The sequence below is a fragment of the Manis pentadactyla genome, chromosome 6 (assembly GCF_030020395.1).
Source record: "Manis pentadactyla isolate mManPen7 chromosome 6, mManPen7.hap1, whole genome shotgun sequence".
NCBI classification, from domain to species: Eukaryota; Metazoa; Chordata; class Mammalia; order Pholidota; family Manidae; genus Manis; species Manis pentadactyla.
The window spans coordinates 86,995,795-87,009,121 of NC_080024.1; the positions used below are offsets into that span (position 1 = coordinate 86,995,795).

The 13,327-nt window shown below is 47.5% G+C and overlaps 1 pseudogene; it reads left to right on the top strand.

Moving 5' to 3' along the window:
- Positions 1 to 2,650: 2,650 nt before the first annotated feature.
- On the top strand, positions 2,651 to 9,685 carry LOC130684194 (vasoactive intestinal polypeptide receptor 2-like; annotated as a pseudogene).
- Positions 9,686 to 13,327: the final 3,642 nt, after the last annotated feature.

Genomic DNA, 13,327 nt, shown 5'->3' on the forward strand with positions numbered 1-13,327 from the left:
ATTTTGAACTTTCCTGTTTTTTATTTAATTTGTGTGTCTTCCAAGCTCCATGGGATTTGTTTTTTATTGCCACCCTATTTTTATTTTTACATGCAGCATCTTTACACCCATATTTAGAGTACTCACTAACAACCTGCAGTTCTGACCCGCCTGCATCTCTTTGCTCTCTGCTGTCTCGACTGCTCTTTGCTGCTTTTGCATTCATTCTGTGTTTCTTTTTCATTTATCAAATATTTCTATTATGCAAGTTTTCCCTTTTTAGAGCATTAGTCACACCTTCTATTATTCTTCTAGTTGTCAACCCAAATTTATGGCATGCACCTCTGCCTCATAGGAGGTAGCCTCTAGTTACCATTTCACCACTTTCCAGTGATTTAAGGACTTTAGATACATCTCCATTTACTCCATGCTTTAGGTGCTATTGTTATGTGTTTTAATTCTATATGTATTTTAAATACTACAAGACACAGCTGTTGTTTTAAAGTCAGTATTTATTTAGGGCACCCATGTATCTGTCTTTCCTGGTGCTCCTTGGCCCCCCATGTCTCCACATTTCCATCTGGGTTCACCCTCCTGCTGCCTGAGGACCACCCTGTAGTGTTTCTTTCAGCACCATCCTACCAGCAATGAATTCTCATTGTCCTTGATTATCTGAAATCATCTTAATTTGGCCTTCATTTTAGGGTATTTTTGAGAGTATTTAATTCTTTATTGACAGTTATTTTCTTCCATCACATTAAAGATGTACATCATTATTTCTTTTGAAAACTCAAACTCACCTGCCAGTCTCACCATTGTTCCATTGAAGGAATAGGTCTTTTTTTCTCAGGTGCTTTGAATATATTTTTTTTCTTTGTCTTTGGTTTTCACAGCTGCACAATCATGGGACTCACTGTGGCTTTCTTGCATTTCTCCTTTGGGGATTAATCGGGCTTCTTTAATCTATTACTATATTTTAAGAATTTCAAAAAGTTCTTGTCAAATAGTTATTAAAATATTGCTTGTACTTTATTCCCTTCTCTCCTTCCGAAACTCTATTTTCACATATGACCGACTTTTTCACCACCTCTTATATATTTCCTACTGATTCTCTCCATTTTCCATTATTTTGTTTCCCTCTAATCTAGACATATTCTTCTGGACTATTTTCAATTCATGATACTCTCATTTATCATGTCTAATCTAATATTAGACCCTGCTTTTAAATTCTTAATTTTGGGCTTTTTCTTTTAAGTTTTAAAATTTCCATCTGATTTTGTTCCATTTGCTAATAAAAAAGCTAATAATTACCTGAGTATATTAATCAATGTATACTTAATACACTCTGTATATTAAAATGCCAGGTTCTGGACATCTTTCTAAAATTGACTCTTTAATTTTTTTTCCTTTTAACTTGACAGTTGATCATTTGGTCCTGTTTGTGGCATGCCTAGTTATTTCCATTGAAATTACAAATAATTAAATTACAGAGGCTTTAGATGATATCCCACTGCAGAGAGGTTTTCTAGCAAGATAGGCAGAGCACCAGTCAGGATCGTGTTGATCTGAGTCTGTATTTCAGGCTTTATGAAGACGGGCTTCTCTCTGGTTCACCACTGTTTCTGGGTCACAGCTCTTTAGAGTTTCCAGTGAAAGCCTGGGAGTCCCTCTACCCAACACCCTGAATTCTGTAAATGAAGTTGCTAAAATTTCTTCCAACCATGTCACTTTCTTAGCCCCTGGGTTTCACTTCATTTCACCCAGCATGTGAAGTTGGGACCCAAACAAGTGTGAAGCCTCAGGTAATCACCTGCTGAGCTCTGGACTGTTTTCCTTTCCTCCAGACCTGCAGCCCCTCACATGTTACCCTGAAATCCCCTCATTCTGCTGCCATCCCTTGCAGTGACACTGTGATAAGCTCAGGGCTTTTGCTCCCTAGATGGCCCCTAAGCCCTGAGACAGACAGCCTGAGAGACAGCGAGGGGGCAGGCGTGTACATGTTTCCCTTCCCTGGGTCCCAGTCCTTCCAGCCTCCACTGCTTGGCTGCTGCCCAAAGCCCTGCCCACTTTGAGGGTCATGCCCACCCAGGTGGGAAGGCAGTCAGTAAGCTGCTCCTTCATACCCACAGAGGAAGCCTGCTTTAGTACGTATTTTTTAATGTTCTTCAAAAAGTTTAAACTATGCTTAAACCTAGAGAGCTGATATTTAATGACCCTATAAGTGCATTTGTGTAGGACAGCTGGTTTCCTAATGACTTCTCAATTAAAAGTCAAATCGAATATTCACTAAGTCTTCTCCAAAGCAGAGTTTAAGTGTTATAAGAGCACTATAAAAAAAACGTTCTGAGCATTTTTTGATATGAAAGATATCACAGACACTTAAGTCCAGTAAGAGGGCATTTGACGTGAGCTTTGCTGAAAACAGTGAAGTGAGTGCACATGCCCCACAGGCCTGGGCCAGACCCTGCTGTTCATACTTTCACTCTCAGGTACAGTTTGAGGGCTCTGACCTGAGGAGCTCATCAGGAATTAGGGTAAAGATTCATGTACAAAAATATTTGTCATAATACAAAACGGAAAACATCCTTGATATACCCTAGGGAGTAGTCAGATAATTATTAGCTTCCATTAAAAAAGAAGGAAGCCTTAGGGTCAAAGTGCCCCTGCATCAATGGGTTACAATACATCTCTCCCCCAGGAGGCGGCACGTACCCACAACCACAGCCACCTGAACCTGTTCCTCTCCTTCATCCTGAGAGTCGTCTCGGTGCTGGTCAAGGATAATGTTCTGTACTCCAGCTGCAGCACGCTGCACTGCCCCGACCAACAGTCCTCCTGGGTAAGGCCACCCATCTGGGCAGAGTCCTTTTGCTGTGGGGGGTGGACTGTAGGCAGTGAATATGCCAACCTCCCTGCTCAGCGACCCACCCCTCCCCTAATCCCCACTTCCTGTGATGAAGTCCTGCAGCTGGTACACAGCCTCCAAGAGGTCAAGCTCAGGCCTGAGAAACGGGCCTGGCCATAGGGTGGGGGCCCAGAGTAGGTCAAGCTCTGCAGATGAGACAAGGGGGTGACACAGGCAGGTGGCTGGCTGGGCCCCCTACCCCCATTCCAGAGTTTGTCAGCAGCAGTTCCGGGCTGGAAAACCCGGACATGAAGGGACGAGCACAGAGCCATTGTTCTGTCCCCAGATCTCCCTGATTCTGTGTGGGAGATGTTCCCATCAGTGCCCTGAGCCCGCTGGGAGCCCAGCTGCACATCTGTGAGCGAGTGTGGGCTCAGCCCTTAGGCACAAGGGCACCCGTGTCAGTCACCAGCTCCCACAGAGGCGGTGGTGGGGTGGCCCCTGCTGCCCCGTGGTTCTCCGGCCACCACGCTCAGGGAGCACGCTACCCAGTTGTCACACCAAGCCCACTGTGGTGTAGTGCTTATCAAGCTCCTTGCACGCAGGCCGCCTCCTCACTCCTCTCCGCTGTGTGGCTCCTGTGTCCTCTGGATGCTGGCAGGCATTTGGGCTCTGGTGCCTTTCCCCTAACGTGATCGGGCTTCTTGAGGTCGGCTCCTCTCTCCTGCAAGGAGCCAGGATGCTGGAGCGGTTCATGTTCCTGCCAGATGGCTTTGCCACACTGTTGCTCTGCACTGGACAGAATGTGGACTGATTTGATTTTAAGACAGTAAACCCCTTTCCACACCACAGAGCATCAGCTGTGCCATCAGGCTGCAGCTGAACATGTCTGGGGGGATAATCGGCTCACAACCCATGGGCACTCTTGTCACACCCAGGAGCCCACAAATCCCACCCCAGAAAGTTGGGGAGTCTCTGTGTATGAAAAGGGCTGGCCTCCCCTGAGGAACTGCCAGCATTTCCCTGGATGGCCTCAAAGCTCGGAGGAGCCTGCCACCCCCACCAACTGTCACAGAGCCACGAACAGCAGGCCTTGGACCATGAGCTGCATCTCAACCCTCTCCTGCCATGGGGACAGTCCTGACCAGCTCCTCACCAAGGGATGGGGGAGGGACAGCACCTGGGGGGTAGCCAAGGGTGACCTGCCCTGCTGGCACACCACCAGCCTTCTGCCACCCCTGTGGATGGGACCACCCCCACCATGGCTGGAGCCCCTTCCTGTGCTGGACTTTGCCTGTGGACCCTGTCAATGGTGCCCAGCGACCATCAATAGAGAAATTTTCAAATTTGGTAAATGAGGATGTGGGGCTGAGGGAAGCCCAGCCACCCGTGGCGTGTCATTGCTGACTGGGCTCAGGCTGCGTTCTGGCTGACTGCAGGCCCATGGCCCAGCTGAGACACCTGTGGGGCCGCTCGGGCAGTCCCAGCAGCTCTGTGGACCACCGTCTGGGATGGAGCAGGCAGGGGTGCCTCCTCTCACCATCCCCAGAGCATGGAGCAGAGGGGAGGGCACAAAATGCCACCAAGATTCCTGTGCCAGGAGAGGAAGGGAGGGTGGGGGCAGCAGGAAAACAGTGCAGAGCATGAGCAGGGTGAGAGCAGTGCCCAGAGAGGAGAAAGGCTGTTCCCTGTCATCGCCCCTTCATGGGTGCAGAGCCCTGAGTGAGTTCATCAGCCAGGACACTCGGGTCCCACATGGGGATGGGAAGAAGGAGCCTTTCTTTCATCTATGATTTTTAGATATTTCTGTTCCCAGCTGGGTTTAGACAAACGCATTCCCCCCAAGTAGAGCATCTGGGGCGGGTCCCCCAGTGAGGCACTGATGTCTTTCCTCAGGGTGTGCAGATGGGCCAAGGCATGAAAAAGCCTGTTCCTTTTCAGAAACCCCCAGCACCCACCACCTCCACCTGCATGCCCTACATGCCATGGCTGCTTCTGAGCCCAGGGTTGTCTGGGATCGCCCAGCTGCCAGAGGGCATGCGTGGGACACACAGGTCATTCTCACTGAGACCAGAGCACATGGCATGTGGGGCCCCTGGGCATGTTCTGAGCCCCAGCCCAGGCTTCCAAGGCCATCCCTGAGGGCCTGAGTCCCTGGCTCAGGAGGGGCGCAGCTGCTCAGCTCTGAGCTGGCCACATCTCTGGCCTGGGAAGAGCATGTACATCACAGGGCCAGGCTGTAGGCTGGGTGAGGGTCCTGGGCCCACCGAGCTGCCACATTGGCCACAGCCCAAAGGACACAGGGGTTAGGAGGAAGGGAAGTGAGCAAAGGGGCACAGCGGGTGAGGTGCCCACTGCATGCACCCTTCAGACTCAGTTCCTGTGTTTGCATCCATGCCTGGAAGGACCAACTGCCTGAGGCTTGTGTGGTGCTGTGGGAGCCCTACGTCTTCAGGTGAGGAGCAGCTGTGAATAGGACCCAAGAAACCACCCTGCAGGAATCACCAAGATGCACAACTCTGCTGCAGGCTGAGTGCAAGCCGGGGCTTCCAGTATCAGGCACACTCCGTGCTGAGGCCCACTTTCTGTGCTGGCCCCATAGCTGTATGAATGGTATTTCACACATTCATAAAAATGTCCTGTTTTGCTTGCTCATAATCAGCAACTACAGATGTCACCAAGCTCCCAGGGACCAGAGAACCACCTTACATTCCCGTAGGGCCTGGAGTGGACACGCACGTCCAGGTGTGACAGAAAACCTTACCTGCAGCAGCCCAGGAGACACACGGCTTTTCCTGTTCCATTCATGGACTTGGGCCTCTTGTATCACAAAGGGAACTGGATATTGCCATTTCCCAGGGTCTCCAGCCGTGCACGCACTTGGACTTGATCCTCTGCTCTGGTTTGTCTGGTTTTTATCCAACTGCCCTGGAAAACCACACTCCAGAGAACGTGAACAACAGTACTGGATGTTGACCCATGGTGGCAGCCCTAGCCAAGGCAGGCTCCTCCCATCCTCCCTGGTGCATGTCTGGGGGGCTTGCAGACCAGGGCTGGGCAGGTCAGGAGTGCTGCTCTCACCACTGGCCTGGGCAGGCTCTGCCTTCGCATCTTTGGGATGCTGTAGAGAACCCTGAGGGGTGTGGTTTGAAGCCCCCGAGGATGAGGCTTGCTGGGAGTGCCATGCCCTGGCCCCTGCGGTCCTTGAGTGTGGTGATGTTGAATGAGAAAATAGACCAGTTGCAGACACAGTATTTACACTTTTCCCAAGAAAATGGAATCATCTTAAAGACCATTTTTCTGCATACTCTTCCTTATTCAACAGGACATCGTAGAAATCCTCCAAGCCCAGGGCGTGTCAGTGTTTCCTTTGACTGGCACTGCAGCCCAGCATGTGGCTGTGACATCCCACCAAGCAGGCACAGCCTCAGTACCATGTTCCTGCTGGCACACCCATCTTCACGTGTGGCGCCTCGTCTCTGTCAGATGGAGCTCTGCAGGGAAGCAGTGCAGTGAACACTCACACTTAGAACTGGGTCACTTTCCCAAAGGCCAGAGAGCTGGCAGCTCTACCTGCCACATGCAGCTGCAGCCTCTGCTGGTCCGGCAGGGTGTGCCTCCCCGTCCACACCTAGCCCAACTGCATGCCTGCCCCACTGACAGTCTATGGAGTGAGTTTCCCATGTTCATGGCTGTTAGCACGTACATTTCTGTGCCCATGGGCTCTGGCAGTAGGACTCCGGGTCCCAGCCCCAGTAAGCAGTGCCACTTCCCTGTGCTGCTCCTCAGAGGCCTGGGTGGGAGGCGGGCAGGCTGGAGGGCTGAGGGCTGCCAGCCAAAGTCCTTGCAGCCTGACAGGGTCCCTTTAAGCACCCCACAAGTATGTATGTAAGTGGATATAAACATACATCCACATGCCATATAAAAGTATCTACATCTGCCTTGTGTGTGTGCCCACACACATGTGAGCATATCCACGCCATGTGTGTCTGCATTATGTAAGCATATTCTTCCCACGTGTCCATGCCTACATGTACATGTCAGTGTATCCACATAAACGTGAAAGTGTATCCACATATATGGACTTACAGAAGCACAGCCACACGGTAATTTTGGAGGGAGGCTGCAGAAACAGAGGACAGAAATTAAAATCCTTTTTTTCAGAACTCCTAAGTAAATTTAATGATTAAAACAGCAATTTAGTGTTTGCGTGTGAAGTTGGGACACCTGGTTCCTTTATTATACGAAGGCCTGAGAGATTGTATTTAAATATATATGCTTTATATCCTGTGCAATTTTCTCCCCAGAGAAAACCATTCCAAAACTCCTGGAGAAATCATTGCTGGTTTCTCTTGCTTTCCCTTTATTTTTTCATCCCTTTTAAGAGTGGATCTTGGGAAGAACAGAGGGAGGAGGATTGAGTGGAGGATGGGGAGCGGGGAGGGAGGCTGGGAGCCCTGAGCACAACTCTTGGGGCTGTCTGAGGTGCCAGCACGTGTGGGGGCTGTGCACATCCACTCCCTGCTTTCTCTCCTCTACTCACAGCAGCGTGGGTGTGGTGCTAGGGGGCAGCTTGGCCTACCATGTGCTGCACTCAGGGCCATGCCCATGCTGGTGTGTGACCCTACAGGTTGGCTGCAAGCTGAGTCTGGTGCTCTTCCAGGACTGCATCATGTCCAGCTTCTACTGGCTGCTGGCCGAGGGGCTACACCTGCATGCCCTCCTGGTGGCCATGCTCCCCGGCCGCTGCTTCACAGCCTACCTCCTTATTGGATGGGGTAAGCTTCCCAGCGCCCTCCCACCCCTGACCTGTCCCCTCCCTGCTGACCTGGGGGGTACTTTTCAGCTCAGAGAACCCCTGCTCCCCCTGTAGGGTGCACTCAGGTCACACTGGGGCGAGCTTTTCTAGGAGACTCCAACAGCCACACATTACCATTTCTGGGACCCAGGAAGCTGGTTTAAAACTGTACTGAACTCACATTCCTGGAGTGTGCCCAAAGGGGGGACAGGTGGGAAGAAGGGTGCATGGGAGACAGAGCAGGAAGCCCTTCCACTGTGAGGGGCGGGGTGCCCCATCACGGGAGCACAGCCTCCCTGCACTTGAACGAGTGCTTCTGATGCACAGTGGGCATTCAGCTTTCAGACACACTCGTCTTCACACCTTAATGAGGCCAGGGCATGAGCTGGCTTCTGTTTATGAGGTGGTTCTGTTTAACGTCATCATCAGAGAACCCTGGTCCCCAATGGTCCTGGCCGATGAAACACACAGCTGCGTCATCCCTGCCGGTCTGCCCCCAGTGACTGGCCAGGGCTGCGGATGACCGGGTGTCTTTCTGCAGGTGGCCCCACCATCTGCAAGGGGGTATGGGCGGCCACCAGGCTCTCCTTAGAGGACACGAGGTGAGTGCCATGCCCATGCCTCTGTCTTTGGAGTGGGCAGGGCCACACAGTACCTCCCACCCCAACGGTGTCTTCAGGTGCGGCCAAGCCAGCAGCAAATGAGTGACTACAAGCGAGCGCCATGGGGAGGATGGTCCTTGGGTCGGAGTGTTTGGAGAGTAGGGATCCGGCAAGCCTTGCTGCAGAGTGGGAAGTGGGATGAACCAGGAAGATTTAGTCACAGGAATCTGGGTCTTAGGTGAGGGGAGCAGTGTTCACATAGGGAGTCGGGCAAAACACATGCAGTGTTTGCTGAGCCAAAGGTGAAGGTGAAGGGTCGAAGATGGGCTGAAAAGGCTGGAGGGCAGCTCTCTGAATGGTTCTCCACCTCTGCCTGGGTCCCACATGCAGAACGCAGTGCAGATATTGGACAGAGCAGGTGGCGGCCCCACCCAGGCACCAATCGTGCCCACCGTGAATACTGTGAGAGGGGCTGTCAGGGCTAGAAGTCACCCAGTACCAGTAACGATCCACCCGAAATGGGGACTTGGATAATCACAGTGTGTTCATGTGGTGTGATTCTGTGTGCAGCCGTTTGAGCCGACTGCGGCAGTCCTTCCAGCCTTAGCCTGGCTCACACTGGCAGGCTCAGAGAGCGTCAGCTGGAAGGGTTGGGGTTGGGGTCAGGGTTAAGGTCAGGTTTAGGATCATGGTTAGGGTTAGAGTTGGGATTAGGATTAAAGTTAGGGTCAGTGTTTGGGTCTGGTTAGGTTCCCAATGGCTTTACATCCTATTGGCAACACCAGATCGAGCTGGGGTTGAGGGTGTGTCTCTTTCCTGGTTGGGAGGGGCTGCTGTCCCCCACTGCTGGATTTGACAACAGAGGGAATGTTGGGGACCCTCCAGCCCTTTAGGCAGCTAAAAATGATGCCTTCTGGTCAGACGTTTCTAGCTGTGCTGGCCTCTTCTGCTGCACAGACATCTTAAATGTTACTCTATATACACATTCAGACCTCAAAAAGTGAGGGAAGTGGGGTTCAGGAGAAACATCCCTGGATTTACTGTCTGCCACAGCAAGCGGGAGCTGTGCTGGATCCCTGGGTATGGCTGCCATGTGCATTGGTGTCCCCACTCCCCAAGCCATCATGGCAGGAATACAGTGAATCCATCTCAACGGGGGCGGTTGTGCAAAGACCTGTAAATGCAGAGTAGTTATGCTCTTACCGAGAACAAGTGGCACCAGCAGCCTGGAAACACACAAAGGGAGGTAACTCCATCGCAAGGAGAGGGCAGCGCCCTGTAGGGGGTGAGTCCACAGTCCACACACCACGTGGTTTACAGATGGAGTAGGTGGTATTGGGGTTTTCTTTCTCTCTTTTCAATAGTTGCTGAGATACCATGGACCACAGCATTCCCTGGTGGGTTATGTGAACACCGATTTTAATTTATATTATACTAAATAGTTTCTACATTGAAACATGAATTATCTGGTGGGTCGCACTTGGCAGGGCAAGCCTGTCACCCTGTATTCAATGTAAACGGCCCCATTCTGCTCCTCTTCCTGGAGAAGAACGAGGGAGCAGCCAAGCTCCTCCTAAATGCTGGGGGCTCAGCCCCACCCTCCAGAGAAGGAGGCGGGAGTTCCCCTATGGGAAGGGCTCCCCAGGGAAGGGGCCCTCAGGCTGGCTAAGCATGCAAAGCCGGCTGGACTCCTTTGCACTTTTCCCAATTCCAAACTACCACGTATTCCATGGACAGGGTACAGACTCTTGCCTTTTACTGTGTTATGACTGTCCTTGCATGCTAAATTAGTTTGCCCAGTTTGCAAAATCACCTCATTAGATCTGAAGGAGGAAACATTTGTTGTTTGTCTTTTCAATGATAGCGATCCTTACTGGTGTGAGGTGATACTTCATTGTGGTTTTAATTTGCATTTCTCTGATGACAAGCGATGTGGAGCATCTTTTCATGTGTCTGTAGGCCATCTGAATTTCTTCTTTAGAGAACTGTCTACTCAGCACCTCTGCCCGTTTTTTAATTGGATTATATGCTTTTTGTTTGTTGAGGTGTGTGAGCTATAAGAGCCAACTTTTTACTCCACAGAAACCGTCTCTCCTAAGAAAGATGACCTTAACATATCAAAAGAACTAGTGTGAATTTAAGATGGGTGACTGAGTGTGGTTGTTTGGTGTCTTTAGAGATACTTAGAGGGGTGAGGTAAATAACAAGTTAATTAGTGGAAAATTCCTGCTGATCTCAAGTTTTGTACAGTTGCTCTATGAACATTTCTGGTAAATTTCATTAGTAATGATTTAGTAACTGAACAGATACAATTCTTTCGTAACTATTTGTTAGTGAGGTTTTTTAAAGCAGTATTTGTCATCTTCATTTATTCATGGATAAATGTTTGTGTCTTTAACAAATACAACTACCTCAAGTACTATAAATAAAACGTGGGAACTTCATAAAATTTTACTGAACATTTTTAGGTTCTCTTGCTGAACATACTACAGTAATTACAGTGAGAAAAATTAACATGGTATAAAGAACAGTACAAGGAAAATACTATTATAGTCACACTTATGAAAGTTTCCTCAATATAGTATGCCTTAACAGCAATACAAGTTGTGTATTTTAAAACTTGCAGGTTTTTTCCCCCAAAATTTAAATGTGAGACAAATTTTAGGACTTTGTTTAAACATCTGTGCAATGAACAATTGGAACGTTTTGTTTTTAATTGGTTCTTCTTGATCTGTATAACTAAAAAATGGTATATTTTCTACAGAACTTGGAAGATCCATGACTGTATTTTAGGAATAGTAGACAAAAGAAATCTTCATTTTGGTCTAGTCTATCAAATAACATTGTTTAAGAAATATAATTACATAATCAACTGAAGCAGTAGTCCCATATTAGATCTCTATGTAAATTCTGCAAACAAAAGGGAAGGCAGGTGGTGGTAGAATCCAGCTTCCTTATATTTCATAAAGGCTCTGTAGTATTGGTTTGTGGTTTCTGAATTAGAATAGCTAATTTTATAAAATTAGCATAATGGCAATGAATATAAGCATTTAGACTGTTAAACTACTTTAACCAGTAGCGGTTGCTAGTTTGCTGTGCTGTGAGTGTCCTTGAATAGTGTTTTATTTTATTCATACTTTACTAGCAAATAAACTTTTCACTTCCAACTAATTGTGTGGCTACTTTTTAAAATTATTTAATTATTTTATTTTGATATCATTAATCTACAATTACATGAAGAACATTATGTTTACTAGGCTCTCCCCTACCCCAAGTCCCCCCAAAAAACACCATTACAGTCACTGTCCATCAGCATGGTAAGATGTTGTGGAATCACTACTTGTCTTCTCTGTGTTGCAAAGCCCTCCCCTTTAACCCACCCCCCACATTATACATGCTAATCATAATACCCCCTTTCTTCTTCCCCGCCTTTATCCCTCCCTACTCTCCCATTCTCCCCAGTCTCTTTCCTTTGGTAACTGTTAGTCCATTCTTGGGTTCTGTGCTTCTGCTGCTATTTTGTTCCTTCAGTTTTCTTTTGTTCTTATACTCCACAGAGGAGTGAAATCATTTGGTATTTGTCCTTCTACGCTTGGCTTATTTCACTGAGCATAATACTCTCTACCTCAATCCATGTTGTTGGTAGGATTTGTTTTCTTCTTATGGCTGAATAATATTCCATTGTGTATATGTACCACATCTTCTTTATCCATTCATCTACTGATGGACACTTAGGTTACTTCCATTTCTTGGCTATTGTAAATAATATTGCAATAAACATAGGGGTGCATCTATCTTTTTCAAACTGGAGTGCTGCACCCTTAGAGTAAATTCCTAGAAGTGGAATTCCTGGGTCAAATGATAAGTCTATTTTGAGGAACCTCCATATTGCTTTCCACAATGGTTGAACTAATTTACATTCCCACCAGCAGTGTAGGAGGGTTCCCCTTTCTCCACAACATCACCAACATTTGTTGTTGTTTGTCTTTTGGATGGTAGCCATCCTTACTAGTGTGAGGTGATATCTCATTGTGGTTTTAATTTGCATTTCTCTGATAAATAGCGAGGTGGACCATCTTTTCATGTGTCTGTTGGCCATCTGAATTTCTTCTTTGGAGAACTGTCTGTTAAGCTCCTCTGACCATTTTTTAATTGGATTAGTTGCTTTTTGTTTGTTGAGGTGCGTGAGCTCTTTATATATTTTGGATGTCAAGCCTTTATCATATCTGTCATTTATGAATATATTCTCCCATACTGTTGGGTTCCTTTTTGTTCTATTGATGGTGTCCTTTGCTTTTCAGAAGCTTTTCAGCTTGATATAGTCCCACTTGTTCATTTTTGCTTTTGTTATCCTTGCCCAGGGAGATATATTCATGAAGAAGTCACTCATATTTATGTCCAAGAGATTTTTGCCTATGTTTTTTGCTAAGAGTTTTATGGTTTCGTGACTTACATTCAGGTCTTTAATCCATTTTGAATTTACTTTTGTATCTGGGGTTAGACAGTGATCCAGTTTCATTACCTTACATGTAGCTGTCCAGTTTTGCCAGCACCGTCTGTTGAAGAGACTGTCATTTCCCCATTGTATGTCCATGGCTCCTTTATCGAATATTAATTGACCATATATGTTTGGGTTAATGTCTGGAGTCTCTAATCTGTTCCACTCATCTGTGGCTCTGTTCTTGTGCCAGTACCAAACTGTCTTGATTACTATGGCTTTGTAGTAGAGCTTGAAGTTGGGGAGCGAGATCCCCGCCACTTTATTCTTCTTTCTCAGGATGACTTTGGCTATTTGGGGTCTTTGGTTTTTCCATACGAATGTTTGAACTATTTGTTCCAGTTCGGTGAAGAATGTTGCTGGTAATTTGATAGGGATTGCATCAGATCTGTATATTGCTTTGGGCAGGATGGACATTTTGACAATATTAATTCTTCCTAGCCAAGAGCATGGGATGAGTTTCCATTTGTTAGTGTCCTCTTTAATTTCTCTTAAGAGTGTCTTATAGTTTTCAGGGTATAGGTCTTTCACTTCTTTGGTTAGGTTTATTCCTAGGTATTTTATTTATTTATTTATTTATTTGTAGATAATTATTTTTTATTGAA